This window comes from Chelonia mydas, chromosome 5 (assembly GCF_015237465.2).
Source record: "Chelonia mydas isolate rCheMyd1 chromosome 5, rCheMyd1.pri.v2, whole genome shotgun sequence".
In the NCBI taxonomy this organism is placed as follows: Eukaryota; Metazoa; Chordata; order Testudines; family Cheloniidae; genus Chelonia; species Chelonia mydas.
This window is the reverse complement of record NC_051245.2, coordinates 78,206,606-78,228,038: the sequence shown is the minus strand read 5'-3', so window position 1 is coordinate 78,228,038 and position 21,433 is coordinate 78,206,606.

The window sequence follows — 21,433 nt, the reverse complement described above, 5'->3', positions numbered from 1 at the left end:
AGATTAAAAACACCTCAGGAGAGCTTCATTTCAAACTGTGTGTGTGTGTGGGTTTTTTTTTTTTTTTTTTTTTAAGTTCTTAATGAAAACACAAATCTTGTCTGTATGAATTTTTTTTTCTTTCCTACATTTCCCTCTTTCTCCCACTGTACAAAAGGCTGACTGGAAAATGGTGTTTAAAAATTCTTATCATGCCCATCTGCCTGTGTGCCCTGTACGTTGTCTGCAGTAGTTGGGTATCAAAGCAGTATCATCAATGTTCTTTGAAAACTAAGCAGGTTGGACATGCAATTTAGACGAAAAACAATTATGCTGTGTTAGCTTGCTTTTGGCTAGAGTATTAGGGCTCATCTCCAAGATGGGAAACAAAAGCAGCACTTCATCTTCATGAATTTCAAATGAGAGGGGGAGAGAAAGAGTTGACTAGAGAGAGCTTCTCCACATAACCTTTCTCTAACTAGTTCCTTTCTCAATAAAATACGCCCGAGCTTATGCTACTGGCTGCAAGTGGAATAACATTTTTTCCTCCCTCTTGGGAATACAGATAATGCTAATGATTCTATCACAAGAATTTCTTTGAGGTCACCTTTAGATAGTTATTAAAAACCACCGTGACAAACTCCACAACTTGAAAGAACATAGTACATGGAACTCAAAAAAAAAAAAAAGAGTGTCTTATGTAAGGCTGTCTAGATTCACCTAGTTTTGGTAACCTTACTTTTTTTTTTAAAGTTATTATGTGAATAAGAATCTCTTTCACCATGCTAAATGGGATCAGCCATCTTCAAATATTTTTCAGATTTCTATACAAATATCTATATAACCTTATTTTCTTAACTCTTAAAGTTAAGAGTATGGTGAATGTACTGTTATAGACCCAGGGCCAGATTAACTTTTTGTTGGCCCGGCATCAAACATATTTGTGGACCCCCAGGGGACAAGGTGCAGGGGGCAGGATGGTCAGTCTCCAGAGTGAAGGGCAGGCTGGGAACAATGAGGCACAGCGCGGCGGGAGCAGCCCCACTCTGCGCTGCCCAGCAGGAGGGCACTGTTTACGAACCTGCAGCTGCCAGATGCACACTGGCCTTCCCATCTCTATGCTGCCAGTGTTCCCCTTCCCCTTGAGGGTGGGCCCGCTCCTCACCACCCCCCTGACCAGTGCCCGAGTGCCCCATCCTTATGCCCAGTGTCCCCTTGCCCAGAGACCACCATCACAGATCTCTATGCCCAGCCCCCACCACTCCCAGAGACCTCCCCTGCTGGCGTCCCACCACAACTGCACAGTACCCTGCACACCACACTGCTCGCCCAGGGCCCCCTGCCCATAGACCTCCTCACTGCCCACCACCTTCCTCACAGTCCCACCATCACAGCTGCACAGCTCCCGATATTCCTGAGGGGATTCTGCACCAAAAAATTAAAAATTCTGCACACAATATTTTAAAATTCTTCAAATTTTATTTGTCAATGAATACATGTGGAGGCTCCAACATGGCAGTGGGGAGCACAGGCCATTGGTTGTATGGAGGTGGAGATTACCCTGGAGCCTCCCCCTACTCCACCCCAGGACAAGGACTCGGCAGTGAGGCTGCACCAGACCCTGACACAGTGCAAGATGCCCACGCAGTGCAAGGCCCTGCCCCCCTGTGCCAGGTGCACCAGGCATGGGTGAGCAGGCTCAGCCCGGCAGCAGGATCCAAGTGTGGAAGGGCTTAGTGTGGGGGGATCTAGGTGGGGGTAAGAGAGTTCTCTGTGGGGCAGTCTGGGTGCGGGTGGCTCAGTGGGAGATCTGGATGCACAGAGGCTCATTGGGGGGATCCAGGTAAAGGTGTTTGGGGCTCAGCGTAGGGGACGGGGGTGTGTCTAGGTGCAGCGGAGGTGGGGTTCATTTGGGTTGGGGTCCAGGTGGTTGGGGCTCATCAGGGTGGTACAGATGCAGGGGAGGTGGGGCTTGTCAGGGTGAGGGTTCAATGGGCCTGCTTAACAGGGGAGCCCCAGCTTCTGCCAAGGGGATGCCACATGCTGGGCTCCAGCTTCCCCCCTGCTACCGCTTTCCCCCATGCACCTTCCCCACCACTCCATCTCCTCCCCAGGCTTGGGGAGCAGGGGGTAAACCACCCCCCAGCACTCACCAGCGGTGCGGAGTGGGCTGGGGCCATATTGCTCCATTTCCTGTCGCCTGGTGAGTGCAGGGCTGGCCCGACTCCTGCTGCAGTCCCCCGGGACATTGCTCAGGGGAAGAGGTGGAGTGGGGGTGGAGCAGGGGCTGAGGCAGCTTTCCTGGCTTTCCCCTTCTGACTCTGGGCCTGGCGCCACTGGCACCATGGTAAACCCGGTATTGTATAGACCTTGGTTCAGAACCCCCCGCCCCCACTCTTCAGGAAGGGTGCTGAAGCACATGTTTAACGTGGAGGACAGCTACTGGTCACTGTTTAAGGGTCTTTGCATCATGAATGGACCACCCCTTGGAGAAGACAGTGAGTCCATGCATGGGCATGACTGGCTTGGAGGGAGGGCGTGGCAGGACAGGGAAAGAGATACTTATCTCTCTTCGGACACAGCAGCATTGGGCTGACTCTGATAGGAGAATATCAGAGTAGGGACTTGCTTTTCATATTTGAAAGTAATTCTCTTCCCCTCCTCAAACTATGATGAGATTGCCTTATCTAGTTCAGCTAACTAGAAGTGAAAAATCTAGATATGCTAAGCAAGCCATTTCTGTTTTAATTCCATTTGTTCGGGTTTTTGTTAAGTTTATTATTGTACGAATGAGTTCATGCAGACTTTCCCAAAGACCAGAGAACCTCTGATTCTCTAAGCAGCGGTGTTGATGGGTAAATTGCTTCTGAACCTATTGCCCTACCCAGTCTTAGTCAAGAGGATAGGCCAAAAGACCAAATAGAAGATAATTGGTGGTGGTGTTGGCCACAATCAGTCTCTGGATGCAGAGATTTACAGACAATCCCTGTGGGTATTTTGCTCGAAGCCAACGTTTTTACTGTGGCAGCTGTGATGTTCAGTGATTACTCAGTGCTTAAGGTACTTGCGAGTGGCTGTGCATAGCAACAAGTGCTTCATGGTGCTCTGCCCAAACTTTGTATCTGGGAGCTCAGCCTGTGGTGGCAGCCCTGCTTGGCAGTTATGGGGTACAGGTCTTGTTACTTGGCTCTCAGCAGGGTAGGGAGTCTCTGATCCATCCAGCAGACCTCCTGCTGGGAAATGCCTTCCTGGTGTAGTTCTCCTGATGTAGCAAATACAGGTCTGTTTCTCTCCACCTGCTGTGCTGAAGATACCCTTTTAAGTCCCTCCTCTAACTGCAGCAATCCAGCAGGCCTGTGGGAGCACAGCTTTCTGGGACCAGAGTTGTTCCTTACTTCTCCAGTTTGTGGTTTATCCACACCATCACAAGCCCTTAAAGGTACAGCTCCTAATACCACAGCAATGGATGTATTATTGACCCACCATATACATTATGGGCTACATTTTAGGAAAAGATCACTAGTCCATGGTGTGGTTATCAGTTTCTCTGCTGACACAGGTCCTGATTTAAATAACAGAAACACATTCATTGAAGTACATTAATCACAAGGGAGGTGCAACTTTCCTGCATAGCTCATGGGTTGCAGAAGGAACTGCCCATACACTTTGTGCCAGAGAGAAGCACGCACAAAATAGGAGTCAACTAGAAGAGACAGACTCAAAGCACACATACAAATAGACTTTCATTACAGACCATGTGTAACAATGGGTGTGGTGTTTATGCAGAGTGAATACTGCAACCATAACTGCACACTCAAACTGCATATATGTATGCACAAATGGTCATTTAGGGGCCTAATTAGCAACTGATGTGCAAATACCCAATTTACCTGGGTAATTGCAGGCACACACTTTGGGTGCCCCTTTCTGAAAATGTGGCCCTTTTTTGGGACAAGAAAACTGTCAACTAATTCTGGTGAAGTCTAAGTACATTTACTGTATGATACAACAAGAGCGACTGAAGTCAGAGTGGAGCCATGTATCTATCTAGCTGTCTCTAAATATCACTACCAGCAAACTCCTGGGTTAGGTTTTACAGAGAATACAAAAGATGTGACCACAGTTAAAGTAAAATTGTTCAAACATTTAAATAAATATTAGTGGAAATTATTTTTGCAACAGCTGCTCAACCCTTCTTCAAGATTGTTAGGTTGCTGAGGAAGCAAAACATTTTTCAGCTAAAAAGAGCAAATTCCAAATGAAAGCATACTTTTGAAAACTGAATTATGCAAACTATTTTAATACAAACATAGCCATTTAATTGAGCTGTATTTGATTTAGATTTAGCTACCCCATTTCAAGAGAGAACAGGGCCTGGGATTTATTAGCTCAGGTACATTGCCAATGACACATTGTCCCATGAAGGTACAAAAGAGAGCTTTTCTTTGCTTAGTGATTAAAATATGGTCCTGGGGTTACAGCATGTCACTTCCAAATATTCCTGAATTTGTAAGTAAGAACCACGGAATTTTAATGCTGAGAAATCAAGAAAATTATATAGGTCAGACCCTAGGCGTTAATTGAACAATCTTATATGCTGTTCAAAGAAACAGATGCAGTGCTGTGTGTGTGTAAAAATAAAAACTTTGACAAATGGATTTACTATATGAAGTGGCATCAGAAAATAAAATCTGAAGTCACTCAATACATATGCCTAGAACAGTGTATTTATCTTCTTTATAACCGCTCGAGCACTTAAGCATAACAGAATTGTTTTTTGTAGTGACTCTCTTTGTGTGTGTGTGTGTGAAATATATGTACACACACAACTAAAGTGAAGTTGATGGAAGGAGATTCTAAAGGCCCTTTACACTTGTCTAATTTCCAGTATAATAGTGTAATGAGACTACTGCTCACACCAGGTTTGGGGTCACCATCCTGTGATGGGTTGCCCCCCTTTAAGGTGCCACCTGATGTACTGGGATACCACTGAGCCAGCCTGTTCCACCAGCCTGGGCCCCCTTTTACCCTGTCTTGCTGAACCAGAATCTTAAGCCTCCTCTAGTGTGCCCGTACACACACACATACACACACCAGTTCCAGGAAGACTCAGCTTAAGGGACTTGCCCCAGCACTCAGGTGCCCACCTCCTGTGGAGTGCAGACCCAAAGGTATATTGTCTTGCATGTACAGAACAATCTGCACAGCGCAAGCTCATAAGAATTCGCCCTCTTTCTCAATGTGAAGAGAGATATGCACAGCTTCTTGCACACACACCCAATCCCCGTTAGAAATTCAACAAACTGGATTTAATAATAAACAAAAACAAGTTTATTAACTATAAAAGGCAGATTTTAAGTGAATATAAGGGATAGCAAACAGAACAAAGCAGATTACTAAGCAAATAAAACAAAACATGCATACTAAGCTTAAGATCTTAAGGAGTCTGATTTCAAGAAGTAATTTCTCCCCCTAAATGTTCTTTTAAGCAAGTTGAAGAGTTTCTGTATCTTAGAGTTCCAGTTATTTCTTCTTACAGCCTGGACCCCTGTCTCAGTCTGGACTCTTCCTTGCCTTTCCCCTCAGGTTAGTTCCTTTGTCTCTTCTGGTATTTTCAGTGTTTAGTACCAGGTGACAGGATCACCTGACCTAGTAGCATCACAGCTACGTCCCAGGACGCCTCTCAGGAATGAGAGAGTATCTTTACAGTCTTGTTGTTTCTTCCTAATGGCGCTGATGGCCTGTTGTCTGGTGGGTGTCTCCCAAATACACACCCAGTTGTAATTGTTACATAGTCCATATTCCTAACTTTAGATATAGAAATGATACATGCATACAAATTGGATAATCACATTCAGTAACTTATAACCTTTCCAATGATACAAGACCCATTTTGCATAAAATATCTTTTATGCTTATGATATGGATCTGGCATTTTTCCATAAAGAATATGGAGTGTCATGCCACACACCCCTTTAAACCAAGCCTAAAAGCAGGGCGGGAGGAAATCGAGTCCTGCAATCTCATCCAGAGGAAAACAAACCAATCACAGGTCAGCATCCTTCAGCCTAGTCCAAGGGAAAATGCAACAGTATACTTCTTCCTGTATGTATAGTCTCTCTGGGAAATAGTATAGTTCTCCTGGACAAGCAAGCCTGATAATTCTCCAGTTTCTCCTTATCTCCTGGTCTAGGTTTGATTCAGGAGGCTACTGGACTAGACAAGGGAGCATGAGTTCTTCCTTCACAGGACCACCTATGTGGAAGCCCCTTTTGCTTTTTGTCTTCCTGGTTAGGTGGCACAGATGTTGTCTCTACTTCTCAGCAGCCTAATAGGGCACTTCCTTTCTGTCAAGACTACAACATAAGCAGTTCCCGAGGGTGTGGGATTTAATTTTTTCCTGGTTCATCCAGTAATGGGTTGTGTGTGTCCCATCATAAATAAATATTAAGAGGAAAAATGAGTGGAGACACTCATATGGAAAACTCATTACAAGGAAACCCAACAAGTTGAAGCTTGAAGCCTTAGGGTCTGTCAAAGGATTCAATATACATTATGAAATTAGGGGTAAGTATTAACTAAAACACTGACAAACACTGGGGGATTCTGGATCCCTTTCTGAAGTTCAGGATGTAGATTTACTCTTATGAGAGAGAGAGAGTTCTAATTCTGATACAGTTCTTCTACTTAAAATTAGATGAAGGTTGGTGCTGAAGTTGAGATTCTGAGAAAAATGGAATGAATCTAAAAATCAAATGGAAACTGAAGTGTTTATAATGACATCAGTAAACTACACGTTAACTTTTTTTTTTTTTAAGTTTTGAGAAAAATATATTTTTGAAAAGTAGATAGGTTATTGGTAATCCTTCCATATTCAGATACAGGAGCATGTGTTTGCATTCTACATGTATTCTACAGCCAGTCTACTAATGCTGTAAACAGGGTCTGAATGAGATCTCTCCTGAGAGTTAATGATGAACTGGGTGGGAAAGACTTTGGAAACAGACCGTGTTTGCAAAGACAAGCCTAATCTGCCTAGGTGCACTGCATGATGGAACTACTTTTGTGCTGGTGTTTGGGCTACACATCACTTTAGTATTGAGTGCAGGGGTAATGAAATGTTATTCTTATTGTATAAGTAAAGGTCAGCAAAACTATACTTGGCGTGCTCTGACTGAGGGAGTCACCCTCAACTGAACTTCACTCGCTCAGGGGAGGGTGGGGATGCCAAATTCCAGTGAGGGAAAGAGGAGGGGGTAGGTGGTTATTTCAGGAGTTGGTGCTTTAAAAAAAAACACTGAATACCATGAGATATACAACACTGGCCCCCCATGGTGATGGGGTCACATACTTACAGCAGAGAGAGGGAGAGAGAGAGCCTGAGCGCCAAATCTCCAGCCCCTGTCAGTACGAACAGGTTCTGGAACAATTTTTATAGTGGGTGTGCCGAGAACCATTGATGGAAACCACTTCAAGCCAGGGGGTGCAGCAGCACCCCCAGCACCCATAGTTCCAGCACCTATGAGTACAAAGCAGCCAGAAAGCTGCCTTAAAGGGGTAGCTGAGGAGTCCTCCTGACAACGAGGAATTTTGAGTGGTGCAAAGCTTGCATAGCTGACTTTTGCCACAGTCTCTGCACCCTCTGCTCAGGGGTGAGTTGGGGCTTGGAAGGGGCTAGAAAATGGGCATATGGTGCACCACCAGAGCCAGCATGAGTGGAGCTTCTATGTACAGCCAGTGTAACTTAAAGCAAGAGCTAGTGTCCATATTGGCCCTTGGACAATACCAGGATAGGGGGAAGAGAAAGGTGGCTTACAGCTGCCTTCCTCCCACCATCTTCCTTTGCCCTGCTCCCCAGGTTCCGCATCAAGCTCAGCTCAGCCAAACCCAAGTATGTGGCATATGGATTCAAAATCCCTGAACTGTGTGTGTGTGTTTGTGTGTGTGTGAGAGAGAATCCAAATATGGATTTTGCAAGTGACCCCACTTCATAATGGGCAGAACCAAAACCCAGGATACATATATTGCTGTACTTTATGGTGTCTGGATCTGAATTTCATCTTGTTAATTTCTAATATCAATCCAGTGAATCTGCTCAAAAGACTTAAAAAAATTTTTTTTTAGCATGACTCCCTACCCACAAGAGCTGATCTGCAAACTTATCTCGGTGAGAACACATTTAAAACCCTTTCCACACTGTTTGTGCACTGACTGCCCATTGTAAAAACCTATTTGATTAGAGTGCATCAAACAATTCATCAGGGGTTCTGATCTTTTAGAAATTATGTTGATTAACATTTTTGCAATCCATCCTTAAATGGGAAATTGGATGGTAACAGCTGCATTTGCAGAGGGAGGTCTGTCTGTTCTTTAGAGATCACTTTCACAAAAGCTTTCTTACTGAACTCTGGCAAGCTTTGAGAATTAAAATGCTCAAAACCCCCAACCTGTTTAAGACCCTAGATCAGAAGAGAATTACACATGCAGATTTAAACATGCCTGGTCTTTGATGTGTGTGTTTTGAAATCCAATCTGAATTCAAGGTGAACTGAATTATTTTTTTCCATTAGGACTAAAGGTCTGGGGCACAAGGTTCTGAGTTTGTCATGCAGCAGCTGATATAACTGTCACCTAAAGAGAGCAGGGAGCTGGACTCCTTAGATTACTAATGCATAGAGCTGGCCAAAATTTTCCAATGAAACACTTTTTTTCTGTCAGAAAATGCTGACTTCAGAATCAACACATTTCACATGAAACTTCTGACAGAAACAAGTCAGGCAAGCTGGCAGGCAGTCTGGTGGCTTGCCAGCCTGGGTTCCCTGACTTCCTGGGCACCTGCCACCAAACTTCCTAGGCCTCCAGTTCCTTGAGCACCATGGAGTGGCAGCTGCTTTGAGGGGCTAGTGCCTCAACTTCCTGGGCAGTTTCCTCCCCTCACTGCCTGACTCCACAGGAAGCAAGTAGTTCTGGGATGCAGCTGTCTGAGAACCGAGGAGCCTGGAGCAAGCCAACATTTTCTGGGTTTGGTTCTGCCCAAAATGGATTTTTTTTAAAGAAAAAAATCCCAGAGGAAAATTCTAAAATTTTTTTTCATAGGGGGGAAATTCTGAAAATTCTAAACATTTTTTCATAGGGGGAAATTCTGTTTTCCAGCCAGTCTACTAATGCAATCCTTGAAAGGGAAACATAGAAGTAGGGCCCTGACAGATAAATAAAGTAAGGCATACCGAGATCCAACAGCTGAAAACAGAAGCTAGACAAATTCAGGGTATAAATAAGATGCATGGTTTTTAAGTGAAGGTATTAGAATAATTTTCCGAGGGATGTGGTGGATTCTCCATCAGTTGACATTCTTAAATCAAACTAGGATATTTTTCTTAAATTTTTTTTTAAAAAAAGCTGTAGCTCAACCAGAACACTGGTTACTATGTTACTGGTTACGGGGTTGAAGCAGGAAATACTGGTTGAAATTCTCTGATCTGTGCTATGCAGGAGATCGGACTAGACCATTTAATGGTCTTTTGGACTTAAAAATCTATTAATTTATAACATAGATTATATTTTAAGACAAAAGTTTACTTGTAATTCAAGTCTTTGGGGCCTCAGCTGTCTTTTTGCTGTGTGTCTGTATGGTACCTGGCGCAATGAGGCTGCAATCATTGAATGGGATGCTACCATAATAACACTAATGCATCTACTCTTAGGCACCACCGCTATATTATATCTATTCTTAAGGAACTGAAATCTCCAAGAATTTGCGTACCTGTAAAAAAACAAAAACACCTCATGGGTTTAAAGTCTGACATTTCTTACCACACAGGACTAGAAATTTCCACTTTATCCCATGGACAAGGGTGGGTGTCAGTTCTATCTCCAGCTGTTGTACAGCTAGAGATAACAGATTTTACACTTGTGACTGAGATGCACTGTGGTCCAACGGTTAGCACGCTGCATGGTTACTCAGGAGCCCTGGGTTCTGTTCCTAGCTCTCCCACTGATTCTGCTGTGCGACCTTAAATAAGACACTCTATTCCTAGCAGATGCACTTATGAACATTGAACATCAAAATAATGTATGGGGGAAAATCCTAACTATACCTACAAAATGGTGAGGTGTAAATTAGCTGATATCACACAGATCTTGGAGTTACTGTGGATAGTTCTCTGAAACATCTGCTCAATGTACAGCGGCAGTCAAAAAAGCTAACAGAATGTTAGGACCCATTAGGAAAGGGATAGATAATAAGACAGAAAATACCATAATGCCACTATATAAATCCAGGTATACTCACACCTTGAATACTGCATGTTATTCTGGTTGCCCCATCTCAAAAAACACATACAATATTAGAATTGGAAAAGGTATAGAGAAAGGCAACAAAAATGGTTAGAGGATGGAACAGCTTCAATACGAGGACAGATTAAAAAGACTGTGACTGATCATCTGATAAACATGACTAAGGAGGGGATATGATAGCGGTCTATAAAATCATGAATGGCATGAAGACAGTGAATAAGGAAGTGTTATTTACCCCTTCACATAACAAAAGAACTAGTGGTTACCCAATGAAATTAATAAGCAGTAGGTTTAAAACAAACATAAGGAAGTAATTCTTCACAAAACACACAGTCAACCTGTGGAACTCACTGCCAGGGGATATTGTGAAGGCTGAAAGTATAACTGGGTTTAAAAAGAATTAGATAAGTTCATGGAGAATTGGTCCATCAATGGCTACTAGCCAAGATGGTCACAGATGCAACCCCATGCTCTGGGTGTCCCTAAACCTCCAACTGTCAGAAGCTGGGACTGGACAAGAGAGGATGAATCACTCAATAGTTGCCTTGTTCTGTTCATTTCCTTGAAGGATCTGGCACTGAACACTGTCAGAAGAGAGGATACAAGGCTAGATGGATCATTGGGGTCTGACTCAGGATGGCCATTCTTATTCGCCTACCCCTTTCTCTGTCTTGTCCATTTAGATTCCAAAGTCTTTCAGGCAAGGACTTATATTTATTTCTTATATAAATATAAAGTTATATATTTGTACAAGGCCTCGGACAATGGTGACTTAGTCTTGGTTGTGGCATTCAGGTGCTACTATACTATTACTACTAGTAGTATCTATAAAAGCCTATTTTAGGGTTGTGACGGGTTGGACCCCCCCCTTCCGGGGTGCCACCTGATGTGCTGGGGTCCCAATGAGCCAGCCTGGCCCACCAGCTTGGGTCCCACCCACTCTGTGCTGCTGTGTCAGGCTCTCAAGCCGCCTTCCAGCACACACAGAGATAGGGACACGCCCAGCTCTAGAATCACACAGAGTCTGCCATCAGCTCTCTGTGGGAGGACTCAGCTAGGGGATTGCCCAGCACTCCTGTGCACACACCTTCTGGAGTATAAACCCAAATTATATTGTCTTGCGCTGTAGAGAGATCTATATAGCGTAAGCTCATGAAAATCACCCCCTTCCTCACTATGGAGGAAGATGTGTACAGCTCTTTGCCCCCCCTCTCCCAGTTATGAATTGCACAAACTGGGTTTTAGAAAACAAAACAAGTTTATTAACTACAAAGGATTAACTTTAAGTTATTATAAGAGATAGCAAACAGAACAAAGCAGACTACTGAGCAAAATAAACAAACATGCAACCTAAGCTTCATTCACTAAAGAAACTGGTTACAAATAGTAATTTCTCACCCTAAATGTTGTTTTAGGTAGGTTGCAGAGTTTCTATAGCTTAGAGTTCCAGGTATTTCTCTTCACAGGCTATACTCCTGTTTCAGCCTGGGTCCCAGTCCTTTCTCCCCAGATTAGTCTTAAGTGTTTACAGCAGTCATCCAGGGCGGGGATTCAGTGAAGAACCAGTGACCTCGATTAACTCACTCTCCAGCTTTAAAGAGGATTTATATAAGCCAGAATCTTTTGTTTCCCTATCTGATCCCCAACCACCTTCTTCAGTGGAAAAGTATCAGCAGTGTCCAAGGTGGTATTTCATATCAGGTGACATCATCACATGACCTTGAAGAGTTAAAGCAACCCTGAGACAAGGCTTATTTGTAACGTCCACAGGAAGGATCTCCAGGAAGATGGGAAATCAGCATTTTCAAGGACCCATTGTTTTTCCTAATGACCCATCCAGGCTGATTGTATACTGTTTGGTGGACGTCCCCCAAGTACTCAGCCAGCTGTAATTGTTACATAGTCAATATTCCTAACTTCAGATACAGAAATGATACGTGCATACAAATTGGATAATCACATTCAGTAAATTATAACCTCGCCAATGATACCTCACATGACCCATCTTGCATAAAACATCTCAGTTATGCCATATTTTTTCATATCATAACATTTCTATGAAGAATATGGGGATGTAATGTAACAGGGGTATTTTTAGAAGTTTTTTTTAACCCTGAACAACTGGTGTTATAGTAACAAATATGCTTGACTTTGGAGCCACAGGAAAATAATCCTCTCTTTCCCCAGCTATAACAGTGTTCTAAAACTTGTATGTAACATATACAAGACTGTATTACGGGCTGGTGTGCATGTTTGGGTTATACATAATTCATCTGTGGCTTTGCAACTTGTGAGTGATGTATTCATCCCTAACTCATGCTAAGAACAGTCTTGTATCACATCAGCCTAACAACTATATATCTATTTGTCTATTTTCTCTGTTTCTCCAGCTTCTTATTCCACACTGTCTTTGTGGTATCTGAGTGCCTTACTTGTTAAAGTGAACACAAGAAGATCTCTGTTTCTCCCTTTTTCCCTTTATATACTGAACACACACATACACTTACTCTCTGTAAGTGTAGGTGAAAAAATGATTTGAAAAGAAACAAAAAATATCCCCATGCTTAGGAATGGCTCCTGTAGTAAAGGTGAACCTTAAGTGAATAATGAACGTTACTTCCTCATGAGAGATGGCTTTACCGTCATGTGTAAACTCATCAGACAAGGATGATCAGGATCTTAATTCACTAAGCCGTTGTATGGCACCAAAGCACTAGCTCAGTTATTCTATTTTCAAGGAAACACTGAGGTAGCCTATGAGAGGTCACAGTGTGGTCCACAAAAGTCAATTACTCCATGAGGCAAAGGCTTTCTACATTTGACTTGACTATTTCTCTAATTCAGTGCTCACAGAGCCATATGTGAATGTGTAATGCAGAATTTAGTCTCCAGCCAGTTAGTAGTTTGCAGAATGCCCTTTATGTTACACTGCTGTCAAGTCTGAGCTAGATTGATTTCTCCTGCTCCAAGAGACCAACAATGAAACCAAGTGCCAGTCAATTTTCTTAATTAGGTTCCCTTTTAAACGCTTGCCTGCACTCTTTGGCAGAATTAGCTGAAGCAGTTCTGCCACTTTTACTGTTTATCTGTGCATTTCTTCCTGAGCGGTCTTCCCCACCTCCCATGTAAAAATGCTTAAATAAATTGAGCATCAACAGCCTGTAAACTCCTGAGGGGAATAAAAGAAAAGTGAGTTTGCTGCAGGTTCAGCTAAATCTGTTTTACTGTCTTCCTAGCATTACTCTAGCTCACTCTGAGGATAGAGTGCACGGCACCTCTTATTATGTTTAGTGCATGTGTGAACTGTGGAGGGGAGAATTTGCTGTTTAAAACTAAGACAATGTTGATGTAATGGACAGGCCTCCTCCCCTTTTTTTCTTTCTAGAAAGGCCTTTGCTATTGCAAGGAACATTAGCATGTAAAGACCCACGTGGGTCCCTATGGGTAACATCCTCATGTTATATCAAAAGAATGTCAGAATAAGGAGTGTATGTGATCAAGCAACTAGACTTGCATTTAATGTTGTTCTCGTTAGATCTACACTTTGCTATTTGGCTTTATCAGTTTCCCTCCCATTCCAAATTTATTTTTGGCATATTTTAGTGACCTTGAACATGAAATGAAATGGTGATGTCACATCTCCAGAGATCTGTACTTAAGATGTGCTGGTTCTTAAAAGAGAATCTTTGCTCAGAGAACTCCCTGAGGGTTTCACCTTCATCAGCCTTTCAAAAAGAAAAGCTTTCTTCCCCCCGCCCCACCACTTTCATACTGCACAGACTGTGCCCCTGGTACTTCCCCTCCTCCCCTCATAGTTTTGAACTTGCAAAACTAGTGCTGAGAATGCAAAGCTGGAAGTGCTCTCTGGATCAATACAATACTGTCATAACATTCAGAGAGAGAAAGTTATGACCCCACAAACAGGAAGAACAAAAACACTGCACATTTGCTCCTAAATTAAGTCCACAGTGCAAATAGGTAACCGTGCATGCAAAATACTCATCTGTCTGAGCAAACTGGGTAACTGCACATGCAGCTGGATTCTTGAATATACAAGCAGTGACTCACCTTGGCTTAGTCTCTGCTTTAATTGTTTCTACTCAGCAGAGATCATTAGCTTCTTCATATCAACTCTGTATACTAAGATTTGTGTCAGTAGCCCGTTGCCTCCAGCAGAGAGAGCAATATTCAAGCATCTGCAGAATGGACCATTCCTCAAGGATCAATCAAGGCAGGAAATCTTCCACGCTAGGAAGTGAAAGAACATAGGCTAGTAGAATTTCTTTTTTCTCAGTGCTCAGCATGCCCTCAGGGAAAGGGAGTGACTGGGTTGCAGAGATGCCAGAGAGGAGGAAGCAACCAGATGCATCACTCTCAGAACCTGGGAATACCCAAAAGCTTGGCTGAAGCCATAACCAAGAGGCAGCTTACCTCTTTCTTCAGTATTGTGGGATACAGCAAATGGTGTTTTTTTTTTTTTAAATAAAGAGAGAGAGGCTTTGTGGGGAACTGCTTCCTGTAAGCCATATTTCCCCATTTCTCTCAGCCTGGAATATCCTCTCCTGTGTGCCATGCAACCCCATTCTCCATTTCTTCTATCACTGAACTCCACTTCATCACTCTGACTGTGCTTCTTAAACTATAAATATCACATTAACTTATAAAAATAATGACTTATGAAAAGAGGAGGTAGCAAGATGCCCGTGCAACAAGAGCAGTACCTCCTGCTCTTTTTTACTCTTGTAACTCTCATCCTTCCTTTACCCACCCTCTCAAGCATTGAGTCTGAACCTGAGAGGTTCTTCTGAGCAGATGTCCTCACAGAACTGGGCCCCTGGCTCCTGTTAGCAGGGACTAGTTATGCCCTATGCACTTTCAAATGTATAAAAATTAATAAATATTATTTTCATGTCACTGTAATTTGCAAGTTCAATTACTTCACTGTGTTTGCAGTGTTTGTGCAAATTTTAAAGGGGGCAACTTAAGCTCCTCTTTTGAAGCTGTAATACTAGTAAGGCTAGAGATAGTAAGTAGCCCACTATAAACTCACAGGTTCCTCTAGCCCAGTGTTTCTCAATCTGTGGGTGGGGACCCCAAAGTGGACATAAGACTTGCTGGGACCCATGGCTGAAGCCCGAATTCCACCCCCCCCCCCCGGGCGGTGGGGCTCAGGCTCTTTCCTCCCCCTCCCTAGCGTTATGTAGTAATTTTATTTTCAGAAGGGGATTGCCGTGCAATGAAGTTTGAGAACTGCTGCTCTAGTCTATGAACATAAAGAAATTGTAATTTCCAGTGCTATAAAAGTTGCAGAATTTCCACTGGTCCATTTCTTTGGCCATGCTTCTTGGTATTCAAAAACTCCTAGAACTTTGTGCGTTAACTTTAACTCTTTGTGTGTTAACCATATTAGTATTTATGAAAGTAAAACTGGTAGTTGCACTACCAATAACAAACATTCACACAAGAATAGTAAATACTGACACACGTGACTGTCCTGTTGCATACATTATAGTCTCCTGACCTTTCCACAAGAGTTTAACAGTGCTACAGTGAGATCTTATATTAAGACTACCAACACAAACGATAGTATGATAAAGTGGTAGTGTCGTTAATACTACACTGCAATTTTAAAATACAGTGCAGCACAAATTAATATATTCATTTATTTGCCTTCTTGTTTGTAAATTTTCTTGCTAATTCATAACACTTAGTAGTTTGCAGAGTAGTCATTGGCAGGAATTACCAATGTTCTGTTGTAGTGACTTAACTAGAAAAATGAAGATAAAGTGATGTAGAAAAGATTTCTATTTCTGGAATAAAAGTCGACTAATAACAGTGAGATTTTTCTTCTGTTAACACGGAATATTTGTGTCTTATAATTTAAGGTTCCTCTGTTTCCTTGACCTCTAGCAATTATCTCAGTTCAATGGTGGCAATTTTTAAAGTGGATTTTATTGTCTTTCTGACAGCCCTAAAATCCTTCCTTTTTTCTCTCTGCCCCATTGTTCAAGCCCTATTGTATCTCATTATCTTGTTTACTGTAACTTCCTTTCTAGCCTCCTAGGTTGGAATGATTTCTGTACAATCTACATAATATATACTCATACGCTAACTGCAGCTTTCCAGTGCCTGAGCATGCACTTAGCAGTTCTCAAAATACCTTTGCTCAGAGGAAGATACAGGCTTGCATCTAGAAAGACATGTTTTCTTTAAGGGCCACTGTCTAGCAGTCCTCAGTTGTCCATTAAGTAGGTGAGTGAAGAAGAGTTGATCAGTTTTGTTTTTAAAAGCAGTGTTTAGTTGTAATGAATATATTTGATCATTAGATGGGAGCGTGGCATCGGTCTTACTGCTCCACTCTAAAAGTGGTGTATGGAGCTGTACAGAAGGAGGTAGAATTATCTGGTAGTGAGAGAATGAGTAGCCATATTGGCAACATTTTTCCTCTTGTTTTTAAAGTACCTACAATGTAAGTCATAGTGGAGGACTTGCTCCTTTGCCATTGCAAAAAGAGATTGGAAGAGAGTTCATGTGAAATCCAGCTCAAATATAAAGATTAAAGGTAACTTTCTTTAAGAAATACATGTTCACAGTTCTTTGTCCTTTTTTTGGTAATTCCTTTTTATAATAATTAACACCCACAGACATTTCCAAGGTTACACTAACTCTGAGCAAGAATTCTCCTTACTGCCGTTCCCAGAAGCTGTGGGAGAACAGTTGCTATTTGAATGATTAGCAAGGTTTTCAAATTGCAAAGAAAGACATTTCTAATTTTAAGATGCCAGATGATTGTGTGTATTGTGACATGACATACCTTTAAAAGCTTTATTCCCTCTGCTCAAAAGCTTTCTAACACAATTCTGCTTGTAAAGTGTTTTCCAAAAGTGAATATATTTCAAACCAGCAACAGAGAACAGAGATATTATTTTCGAAGACATACTTGTTTTTTGTGTTATGCCTAATAAACATGTATGACTCAAACTGAATATTAACTATTCCATTTAATTCATAAAATGAAATGTGTAGTCAAAATACTTTTGAACTTAAACTTCAATGTTTAATCTTCCACTTAAAGGATTTTACATTGAAATAGACAAGCACACATTATAGCCTAACCAAACGCAAAGTTTCATTTAAAAAGCTAATGCAAAATTCTAAGTTACTGGAGTTCAGAAGTATAGAACAAGGAATTACTTTTGTAGTGCGGACTACATCTTAACGGAGAGAGATTGTACAGAGAACCACTTGCCTTTCCAGCCATGGTTGCACAGACCCTTCCTTTCCCATCTGGAATTGCTGAAGCAGTCACCCTACCATTTGCTACCACTTAATATCCTCCTGACAACTACAGCAACTGCATATAACATATGACCCCCAGGTCATACTAGGTGACATATGCAAGAGGGATGAGTGACCCAAAGGAACAGGAGGCATTTATGAGAAACTGGGAGATTGAATCCATTAATATGCTGCACTGTGTCCTGATCCCCCTCACCTAGTTCACTGATACCGGGTATACATGCTCAGGATGTCAGCTGACACCAGTAATCATACTGGACAAAATCTGATTTTTCTCTCAGGTACTGCTGGAGGTGCATCAACATATACTGCAACCTCTTTGCAGCATGCTGTCAGACGAGGCTTTGCCATGATTGTCTCTAGGGGTTTGTGGTCTTATTATGCTAATAACAGGTAGCCATAGATGTACTGATGGAATCACTGCGCTCCAAATAACATAGCAAGAAGCTCATTTTCTCTTTTGGGAGTATCCTTGCTTAGTCTCCAACAGGGCTCTGCTGGCATAAGCGACTGGCTGTTCCTTCAAAAGAGCTACGTCCAATCCTTTCCTTCAAAAGAGCTACGTCCAATCCTTTCTCTGATCATGCCACTGGAATGTCAGTGGCTCTCCTGGCTGGTAGTATTTCAGAACAGAGGCATCTGTTATTTGTTTCAGCATGTGAAATGCTGGCTGTTGGGGACCTGCCCAGTTCCACTCAACATCCTGCTTTGTAAGCCGGCATATGGGTTCCACTACTGCAGCCAAGTGTGGCCAGAACTTGGACAGAAAATTTTAACATTCCTATGAGGTGCAGTACCCCTTTCAAACCCACTGAAGCTGGCATGTCTCTCACTGCCTTGATCTTGTTGGGATCTGTTTTCAGTCCCTCAGCTGTGAGCAGATATCCAATGCATGTCACCTCATGCTGTTTGAGTCCCATTATTTCTGGGTTGAGTTTTATATTCTTGTCTTTTCATAACTGTAGAAAAGCTTGTAGTTTTCTCTCATGGCTTCATTCAGTGTCTGTATCATTGCTCCCTTCACCCACAATGAGGATGTCATCTGCAACTATCTTCATCCCAAGCAGTCCTTCCAGTTCTTGGGTGAGGCTTCTCTGGAACACCTCTGATGCTGGGCTTTTGCCCATCAGCATGTGCAGCCCCATGTAGTGACCAAATGGTGTTGTAAAGGGCATCAGCCTGCTGGCCTCTTTACCCAAGATTATGTGCCCAAGCCATTCCTCACATTACAGACCATAAAGATTCTGGCATTGGAAAGTTCTAGCAAGATGTCATAAATTGTGGGCAGTGGCTAGGGGCATATTTTCAATTCCCTATTCAGTGGCTTTGGGTCTACACAGATGTGTAATGACCACCATGCTGCTGTCCTAGCCTCTATAGGTGCTATGATACCCTTGATCTGTTGACTTTCAAGCTCCTTACATACTGGATTACATAGTGCCACTGGAATTTTCCACCATGATAAGCACACGGTTTCTGTTGGGGGGTCTACATCCAGTTGCAGCTTTCCTTTGAAAACATCTCCATCTGGTTGTTTCCAATATCCAGGAAACCTCCTCCCCCTTTTGCTTCTTGAACTGCAGCTATAAAATTCTGATGCTGCACCTTGATTAGATTCATGGCTTGCGAGGCTATATAGACCAAGTAAGCTCTGTGGTACTTACCATCCACCACCACAAACATCAGTTGGTGCTGTTATTTTGAGGTTGGTTACCATGAGGTCACATCTTCCTACAGGCTGTATTCTGCTCTCACTGTATGTTGTTAGATTGATCTTTGTAATAGGGGTGTATTGAGTCCTCTTAACCCAGAGGAATCACTCTGCAGGAGCATTGTACAGGGTGTTTTGTTATTCACATTGTTGCATATCTGGAGGTTGATATTGTCCCTTGCTGTTTTCCTGTACCAAAATCTTGACCCTGATATGCTTTTGGATTCAAGGAGTGAGTCAAGATATTATGACTGTTGTCTGATGTGGCATCTCCAAGTTTGAGTTACTCTTTTTGGGACATTCCTATGATCTTCCACACACAGCTAAAATGGTTCAACTTGCACATTCCTTGCAATGCTGTCCTCGTGCAGGACACTTCTTTACTTTTTCATGCTCTCTCCCACAGTGCATCTCAATATAGGTATGGAACCCTGGACACCTGCTCTCCTATGCCATTGTCTCACTGCATGTACTTTTGGGACTGTTGTACCTTCTAAGATTTTCATCCTTTCTCTTGATGCTTCTGCTGTGTGCCCCCTGTCTAAGCATGTACTGCATGTTAGATTACCTTACCAGGTTCGCTGCTCCAGAACTGGTACTCCCAAGTGCCGCAGACTACCTCTCTGCCTTGTTCCACAGCTGGGTAAAGTAACAGGCTTCACTTTCCTGCTGTTGTTGTCATCATCCTGCATGGCATGGGCTGTGCACAGCTGGAACTCCTCCTTTCAGCAGGTCCATCACTGGGCTAGGTTTGTGTCTGCAAAATCCAGGTCTTTGGACTGAGTTGCAAGGCTCCCACAGCCAGCTGCCACACTGTAGAGAATTCACAGCTCTGATGCTGCCATCACGTTTCGTTCACAAAGAGTGAAGCTGAATGCAGGTTAAATTGAACAAGTGAAACTTTACTAAACCCTCTGGACTACTCTGTCCTTAGGGTGGAAGCGACTCAGTAACAACTCCCTGCATGCCATGTTCTTCTGATGTCCTGTGAATAACAATCCACTGGGGAACATGGACTTTCTGACTCTAGTTCCACTGATCATGACACAGCCATTTCACTTGTTTCTCTCAGCTGGACACCAGGAAGCTAAGGTTGCCAACTTTCTAATCGCACAAAACCGAACACCCCTGCCTCATCCCTTCCCCAAGGCCTCGGCCACACTCACTCAATTCCCTGTCTGTCGCTCGCTCTCCTGCATCCTCACTCACTTTCACTGGGCTGGGGCAGGGGGATAGGGTGTGGGAGGGGGGTGCGGGCTCTGGCTTGGGGTGCAGGCTCTGGGGTGGGGCCAGAAATGAGGGGGTCAGGGTGTGGGAGGAGGTTCCAGGCTGGAGCAGGGAGTTGGGGTATGGAAGGGGGTGAGGGCTTTGGTTGGGGGTGCAGGCTCTGGGGTGGGGCCGGGGATGAGGGGTTTGGGGTGCAGGAGGGGAATTCAAAGAATCTATCTATTTATTTATTTTACAGCTAGCCTTACAAATGTGATTCCTGATCCGAGAGTCAAGCATGGTATTTTCATTTGTGCACATCATTGTCTGCCTGTAAAGCCAGGTGTTACCATAAGCGCAACTGCACAGGCTCAAAGGAAGCCATAAACCCCTGTAAAAATAACACAATTTTTTCTTCTAGATAAAAATGTCAGCTTAGTTTCTTGAATAAGAGTGAGGGCTGAGCTCCTCTGGGGAAGCAGGGTATCTCCGCCTTCTGAGGTGTAAAGTTGCTTAGATCAGGAGGCTGCTATGGGAAGGTTCTACTCAGTGGCAGATTAATGATTTTGCCACCCCTAGCCCAGAAATAATTGCCCCCTCCCCCAGCTCACCTCCACTCTGCCTCCGCCTCCTCCCCTGAGCGCGCCGCTGGGTCCTGCTTCTCCCCGCTCCCTGCCAGTGTGTGTGCGCAAAACAGCTTTGCGAAGGAGGGGGGAAGGGGGGGAACACAGCACGCTCAGGAGAGGAGGCAGGGCTGGGGCGGGGATTTGCGGAAGGGGACCAATAAGGGCAGGGAGGGGGCGGGGAAGGGGTGGAGTTGGGACGGGGCCGGGGCGGAGGGCGCAAACCGGCACTGGGGGAAGCAGCCGCCTCTGGCTGCTATTATAAATTTGCTGCCTCTGCAAATTTGCTGCCCTTGGCCTAGGCCTTGTTGACCTAGGC